The sequence below is a fragment of the Notolepis coatsorum genome, assembly GCF_963971535.1.
Source record: "Notolepis coatsorum genome assembly, chromosome: 7".
NCBI lineage: Eukaryota > Metazoa > Chordata > Actinopteri > Aulopiformes > Paralepididae > Notolepis > Notolepis coatsorum.
This window is the reverse complement of record NC_140171.1, coordinates 41,563,570-41,572,159: the sequence shown is the minus strand read 5'-3', so window position 1 is coordinate 41,572,159 and position 8,590 is coordinate 41,563,570. Positions and strand designations below refer to the sequence as shown.

Genomic DNA, 8,590 nt, shown 5'->3' with positions numbered 1-8,590 from the left:
TTCCACTCACTGCCCTGGGGAGCAAGGTGAAATGGAATTCATATGTTTAAGAGGATCGGAGCAAAGTGTGTGCTTTTCATTGCAGGGCAACAGTGAACCCGCTCTCCGCAAAAACACTAAAGATAACACTTTGAATGTAACGGGAGGGAGGGGATGGAGCAAGAGGAAGACAATACATTCAGTACACTCACAAGCTCGCTCTCACACACACACACACACACACACACACACACACACACACACACACACACACACACACACACACACACACACACACACACACACACACACACACACACACACACACACACACACACACACAACCGCGCACAGAGGCACACACACCAGTGCACACAATAAGTGACGCACACAGGAGAATTAGCTCACCCAGAGAGTGCAAGAGACGGCATTTTAACGTGCCTGTTTTGGCTAGACCACTGAAAAGCGACACCAGTAACTAAATCAATTTTCTGGTTTTCATTTGCTCTGTTGCTATTAGCATATATTAAGCAGTGCATTATCTTACTTTAATTTGCATTGTATTCTCCAATTCTGCCCGCATTCTGCGTTGGACTGATTCATTATGCCGCGTTATCACATGTAATCTTGTGTAGTAAATGTCTGTGCACGTGAGAGCGTCTCTGCATGTGATCACTCCCATGTGTGTGTGTGTGTGCGTTGACATATGTGCAATGCATTACTCTCAGACAGCCCAAGCTTCCCAGATGCTTTATGTAATGTTATTACCAATCACACATGGAGAGCATCCTGGCACTCTCGCAAGGTTAGAGGGAAATATGAGAACAATTATGGAGATCTGAGATTGTATTATCTTGATTTCCTTATTATTGCATCATTAATCTATTTTTGTCCTCTCTTTTCTCTCTATTTTCTGTCTATCTCTCTCTCTATCTTTCTCTCTCTATCTATCTATCTCTGTCTCTCTCTCTCCCTCTTTCTCTCTCTTCATGTCTTTTGCCTGTGGCTCGGATAGAAGTGGAACAGAAAGGTAAGTCTGTGACACGCTCATACACACGCACACACACGCATACATGCATACATGCAGACATACACACACACACACACACACACACACACACACACACACACACACACACATATGCAAAAGCACAAGCACACACACACACACACACACACACACACACACACAAGCACACACACAAACACAAAAGCACACACACACACAAGAACACACACACACATATTCTGATGAAGCTGAGCAGTACTTTTTGATGCCAGTGCATCTGTACATGCTTTGTACCTGTCAACAGAGTGACATCTCTTTCAGGCTCACTGCTACTATATTAAGACAGTTTGACTCTAGTAACCAGGCAGTTTAGAGACAGCGGCTCCAACTCAGACACACTCCTTGCCTTGACTATTATCACACAGAAAACTATCCATGGGGATATTTTCATGAAAATCATCTTCACATTTAACATTTGAAAAGACATTTCCTGGAAATGAAATTTGAGGCTATTGAGGCTCAACATTCCCAACCCTTTACACATTATGCCTAGAATCCTATTGTTAGGGAAAATAATAATAATAATAATAATAATAATAACTTTATTTGTATAGCACTTTTCATACAGAGGTTGCAGTTCAAAGTGCTTCACAACAGTAAAAAATACAGGCATAAGCGAGCATAAAAAGATAGACGGGTAGAATCACAGTGTTTCACATTAGGATCTAGCATCCCAATAGGCTCTCCGCTTACAGTTTTCCGTAACACAAATAGTAAAAATAGTTTAAAATGATTCAGTTTAAAAATAGTCAAAAAATTATAAAATAGAACGGACATAAAAAATACAGGCATGAGCGAGCATAGCAAGATATGGCAAATCACAGTGTTTCACATTAGGATCTAGCATCTTAATAGGCTCTCTATTCAGTAATACTCCTGTAGTTCATGAACAAATAATCACAGTGTTTCACATTTGGATCTAGCAAATAATAAGAATAAAATGATTCAGTTTAAAAATAGTCATAAATAATCCTGTATGCATCGTTGTTTAGTGTGTATGTGTGTTTATTGTGTTGTGTGTGTGTGTGTGTGTGTGTGGTTGTACTTCAGCTACTACTACTCTACAACTACAGCTACTACTACTCTACAACTACCAGGACACAGTTAACCTAGATCTACAACTACAACGCTACAACTACTACTACTCTACTCCAGGACACAGTTAACCTAGATCTACTCTACAACTACCACTCCAGGACACAGTTAACCTAGATCTACTACTACTCTACCCCAGGACACAGTTAACCTAGATCTACAACTACAACGCTACTACAACTCGGTGTGTGTGTGTCTGTGTGTGACTGTGTGTGTGTGTACAGCTACTACTACTCTACAACTACAACGCTACAACTACTACTACTCTACTCCAGGACACAGTTAACCTAGATCTACTCTACAACTACCACTCCAGGACACAGTTAACCTAGATCTACTACTACTCTACCCCAGGACACAGTTAACCTAGATCTACCAGGACACAGTTAACCTAGATCTACAACTACAACGCTACTACAACTCGGTGTGTGTGTGTCTGTGTGTGACTGTGTGTGTGTGTGTGTGTGTATGTCGGTGTGTGTGTCTGTGTGTGTGTGTGTGTGTATGTGTGTATGTCGGTGTGTGTGTGTGTTTGTGTGTGATTGTGTGTGTGTGTGTGTGTGACTGTGTGTGTGTGACTGTGTGTGTGTGCGTCACAACCCGCAGTGTTTCACATTTGGATCTAGCAATAAATAAGAATAGTTTAAAATGATTCAGTTTAAAAATAGTCACCAGTAAGAAGTAAAAAGTGCAATAACCGACACATGAATTTGATAGGCAGTGTAAAAGAGTAGGCAGGGTAAGAATAAATACAAGTTGTGTCAGGATATCCCTGATGTTTCCTCTTGCCACTAGGTGGTAGCAGATAACTATCAGTGAAATGCCTGAGCAAAGAGATAGGTTTTAAGCTGTCTTTTAAAGATGTCTAGCGAGTTGGCTTCCCTGATGTTTTGGGGTAGTTTGTTCCATAGTTTTGGGGCATAGTTGATAAAGGCTGCATTACCGATCCTCTTTTGACTGCTTCTGGGAGCCTCTAGTAGTCCAGCAGCTGATGATCGCAGTGTTCTTGCTGGTGTGTAATTTATTAGAGTGTTGGCGATGTAGCTAGGTCCCTGTCCATTTAGAGCTTTGTATGTAAGGAGAAGGACCTTAAAGTCAATTCTAAATGTTACGGGAAGCCAGTGTAAAGCGGCTAGGACTGGACTAATGTGCTCTCTCCTTTTGGTTCTAGTTAGCAGTCGGGCTGCAGAGTTTTGGATTAGCTGAAGCCTCTCTGTGGTTTTCTTAGGGAGACCTGTGAAAAGTGCATTACAGTAGTCTAACCGGCTAGATATGAATGCATGAATTAGCTTCTCAGCATCGTTCTGATTAATAAATGGTCGTACTTTTGCTATATTTCTGAGATGGAAGAACGATGTTTTCGTCACTTTGCTAATATGAGAATTGAAGTTCAGTTCTGAATCTATGATAACCCCAAGACTAGTGACCTCAGATTTGATCCAAGGGGTTAGTCCCCCCAGGTTCTTTATTAATGTTTCTTTTTTAGTTTTGGAGCCGATAATTAGAATTTCAGTTTTGTTCTCGTTTAGTTTCAGGAAGTTCTTACTCATCCATTTATTTATTGACAGTAAGCAGTCTGTAATGGAGCTAATCGCTGTATCATTTGGTTCAGCAGATATGTACAGTTGTGTATCATCCGCATAGCTATGGAAATCTACATTATGTTCTCTGATGATATCACCCAGCGGTAACATGTAAAGGGAGAAGAGTAAAGGACCTAAGCAACTCCCTTGTGCAACTCCATAGTTGTTGTCGTATATATCAGACATGTGATCTCCTAGTTTAACATAGAATTTCCTCCCTCTGATGTATGTTTTAAACCAGCCCAGCACATGGTCTGAGAAACCGACATGGTTTTCAAGACGATCGATTAGAATATCATGATCGATTGTATCAAATGCTGCACTGAGATCCAACAGGATAAGGATGGAGATCTTATTCTCGTCAGAGTTTAGTCTGAGGTCACTGATTATTTTGGTGAGGGCAGTTTCAGTGCTGTGATATTTTCTGAATCCTGACTGAAATTCTTCTAAGATGTTGTTTTCTTCAAGAAAGGAATTTATTTGAACTGAAACTATCTTTTCAAGTACTTTACTAATGAATGGTAGGTTGGATATTGGACGATAATTTGCCATTTCATTACTATCCAAGTTAGGTTTTTTTTTTTTTTTTTTTTTTTTTTTTTTTGGGAAAAGCAAAGCACACATCTGGACCTGGTGTGTGCGTGTGCATGTGTGTGTGCATGTGTGTGTGTGTGTGTGTGTGTGTGTGTGTGTGTGTGGGTGTGTGTGTGTGTGTGGGTGTGTGTGTGTGTGTGTGTGTGTGTGTGTGTGTGTGTGTGTGTGTGTGTGTGTGTGTGTGTGCGCGTGTGTGCGCGCGTGTGTGTGTGTGTGACAACATTCCAGTCACATGACAAGAGTCCCAGAGACTGTGTACGCCCCAGCTTCCCAGAATTTACTACACCTCCCGCATCAATCATAAAAAACCCGACCCCAGTATTCCGAGAACACTGAGCTGGGAGTGGGAAATGAATTAGCGGAACAATTGAAGAAACAGCGGGGGATAGAAAGTCATGTACAGTTCTTCACTGAGTTTCTGACAGGGAAAATTAAAGAAAGACAGAAGGAAAGAAAGACCAAAGGGACTAATGAGGCGTGAGGAGGGAGGGAGGGAGGGAGGGAGGAAGGAAGGAGGGAGGAAGAGAGGGATGAAGGGTATAGAGGGGGGGAAAGGAAGTAGAACAGAATGTACCATTTCCTCCCTTCCTCACTTTGTCAGCTGTGAGAAAAGTATATTATCTGTTTAACAGCATGACCCAGTCAACCGTTCACAACGTCTCAAACAATAGACAATCCCATCGTATGTCATCGCTATGGACTGTCGTGAAATGTCACCATATTAACACCACGTAACCTTTATGGACACATTATTTCAAACGGTGACCATTACCTGTGTGGGTCTCGTGGTACAACCTCTCGTAAATCTTTAATAGAGAAGATTTGACATTTTAGAGAGCGAGCGCCGAGATGGATGTTCTTGTAATGATACATGTGTCATTTTTGTTCGCCCCCTCTCAGTGTTTCTGTGTCCCGGCATTCTGCAAGGGGTCTACCAGAGCGAACATCTCTTTGAGTCCGACCACCAGTCCGGCGCCTGGTGCAAGGACCCTCTGCAGGCCTCCGACAAGATCTACTACATGCCCTGGACGCCCTACCGGACCGACACGCTCACCGAGTACTCCTCCAAGGAAGACTTCATAGCGGGCCGTCCGACCACCACCTACAAGCTCCCGCACCGCGTGGACGGCACGGGCTTCGTGGTGTACGACGGGGCGCTCTTCTTCAACAAGGAGCGCACGCGCAACATCGTCAAGTTCGACCTGCGCACGCGGATCAAGAGCGGCGAGGCCATCATCGCCAACGCCAACTACCACGACACGTCCCCCTACCGGTGGGGCGGCAAGTCGGACATCGACCTGGCGGTGGACGAGAACGGGCTGTGGGTGATCTACGCCACGGAGCAGAACAATGGCCGCGTGGTGGTCAGCCAGCTCAACCCCTACACGCTGCGCATCGAGGGCTCGTGGGACACCAGCTACGACAAGCGCACGGCCTCCAACGCCTTCATGATCTGCGGCGTCCTGTACGTGGTCAAGACGGTGTACGAGGACGACGACAACGAGGGGACGGGGAACAAGATCGACTACATGTACAACACTGACAAGAGCAAGGAGACGGTGCTCAGCATTCCTTTCCCCAACTCCTACCAGTACATCGCCGCAGTGGATTACAACCCCAGAGACAACCTGCTGTACGTCTGGAACAACTACCATGTCGTCAAGTACTCCCTGGACTTTGGCAACAACAAACAAGGTAGGCTTTTACCCTTCCTCCTCCTCCTCCTCCTCCTCCTCCTCCTCCTCCTCCTCCTCCTCCTCCTCCTCATATGCCCTCTCCTTTGACTTATCTCTTCACGGTCCTGCAGTAGGTCTTCTGCTGACCTGAAACTATCTTGCCTTGTGAGGTTAATCAGGAAGGTTGTGAGATGCTTTAAAGAATAAAGGGGAACACTTTTGATGTAAAATATATTATCATGTTTAGAATATTTAAAGGGCCCAATCTCAGACTGGAGATATGTATGCTTAGTGTGGACTTAATTCCAAAATTGCACGACTCCCGATTCAGGCCTCAGGCTTATCCTTGGTATAAAGTGGCTGAATAACAGTTTAGCATGTGGGGAAGTGTTTGCTCCAAAGAGAGGCATGTCTCAAGATAGTCTTTGGACTTACGACTTCAGTTTATTTTGCCTGCATGATACAGGCTGAGGCTCCTGAGAAAAAGTGGAATTATTCCAGTGCCTGTTGTGAAAATGTTTCATATTGCCTCGTTTGGTGTTTTTATTTTTTGCATGCGTCCAATCGTAATTGGAATAGAATTGTCTAGGATCAGCTGCCTTGGCAGTATGTCCTAATATCGTTTGCCTAATTGTGTCTTTCATGATGCAGTTGATGTAAGAAATAAAAGCTGTTATTAACGTTGGAAATGCAGCACAAATTTACACCACAGCGTTCTATTTTAAGTACACTTATGTTTTAATTTGGTCATAAAACGCTTATTGTGGACTGGTAATTCCATAAGTATGCTTTTTTCAGCTCCTTGAGTACCATTTGTTTTGATATAACTGTTTTAATGTACCCTCTCTGAGCACAGCCAACTCTCAGTAGGCTGAGCGGGGCGTGGCCTTCTGTTCACTAGATATAGGGAGGTGTAGTCTGACGTCACTTTAGTTTCCCGCACGGTCCACCCTTATAGGGATTTATCATTGGGAACATGTATTATCGGCTATTGTAATAATTCTGCCTCATGAACATTGGCAAGCTTTCCATTTTTGCACTAAATGAGTTCCCTTCTATCACTAACATTATTGTTTAAGAATTTTTTGTTGAAATACAATTATACGAAATTATTTTACGATTAATTGCCAATTGTTTCATGTTGAGCTATAGATTGTGGATGAATACACACAGAAAGGTACACCATGCCAATGTCCATGCTTTATTTGTTTTAAACCTGTTAAGCTGCTTTTTTTTTATCATAAAATCGATCAATAGAGACCATATTAGATCCCCAATTATCATATCATGGGGTATCATTGGAAAGCCTCATTGGCCAACAATTTTCGAGATAGCCAAATGATTGACGGAGCTAGAGCCCCGGGAGTCGGGGGTGGTGATGTGTACTTTCGCATACTTTGGCGCACGCCTCACATATCGGCATGTAACTCAAGAACCGCTGAACGGATTCTGTCTCCTGAAAGGGCAATCGACAGGTGACAAATAGGGCTTTAATTCCATCTATATATTGTATTAAAAGAAATGCACACCCGAGCCGCTAGAGGTTGGCAAAGTGGCGCGGCGCGAATCGTCCTCATGAGGGCCCACATGTGGGCCCTTGGATGTTATGTTTTTTTTCTTCTTTTTTGTTGCCAAGAGTAAAGACCTTATCCCTATCAAAACAGCAGTCAAAGTGTATATTTTCATTTTTACCTATGTTTTATAAGATTTACCGAAAATAAGAATGTATCGAAAAAATGCTAATTATATCTCTTTTATCGTAAAACCGTGAGGAAATGACTAAATCCAGATGTAACCCTGCCATTGGAAAGAGGAGCCTTTTCTCTATCCATAGATGTATGATTTGGCCATAATAAGGTCAAGGTTAAGTTCAAGGTCAAATATGAATTTATAATTAAAATGGATTATCATTTATTACTGTATCTACAAATCCTTTTGTTTAATCATCTTTCCTTTATTCATTTGCTTAGATTTGTGTACACTTGATCTCAAGAAGGTGGTGAATGAGCTCAGTGAGCGAAATCAAAAGAACCTCAATGTTTTCATGGTTTTATTCACCGGCACAGATGCAAAAATAAATCATCATTTATATTCTCCTTTTTTTCATTACAATTTACTCAAGCCTAGTAACAGGAACAATATTTCTGACACTGGAAATACATACCCCCAGGTCCCTAGATGTTCCTAGATACCAAGAACATGCAGATTGACCTTGTAGAAGTGGAGCAATCTTCCATTTACTTAGGCATGTACCTTTAGGCGACATTTCTGAAAATAGGGCTACAGCTTAACTGGAGACGATTTAGAATGTCCATTGGAAATACATTGCAATTTCAAGCGAGGTGGACCGACCAGAAACAACAATGACGTAACCACTACACCTCCCTATAGGTGCTTGACTATTACATACTCAGTGTACACTGCCAGTGAGCACCACTCAGCTACAGTAGATGTAGACGTGACTGACAATCAGAGCAATCTATACAGTATGTGACTGATGGGCCACTCAGAGTAATCTGTCTGTATTATGCAGTATTTCAAAGGAAGCAGATTGGATAGCTGAAATGGTTTGATTCTGTTGATATTCAGGTTAG

At 42.6% G+C, this 8,590-nt stretch overlaps 1 pseudogene across 1 annotated transcript in view; it reads left to right on the top strand.

Moving 5' to 3' along the window:
• The window catches only part of LOC311231632 (adhesion G protein-coupled receptor L3-like), a 209,398-nt pseudogene that overhangs the window by 101,467 nt on the left and 99,341 nt on the right, over window positions 1–8,590 (top strand). Inside the window, exons 4-5 of the transcript XR_014621060.1 lie at window positions 995–1,009; window positions 5,221–6,015. The product of XR_014621060.1 is annotated as an adhesion G protein-coupled receptor L3-like (transcript). The remainder of the gene's footprint in view (window positions 1–994; window positions 1,010–5,220; window positions 6,016–8,590) is intronic.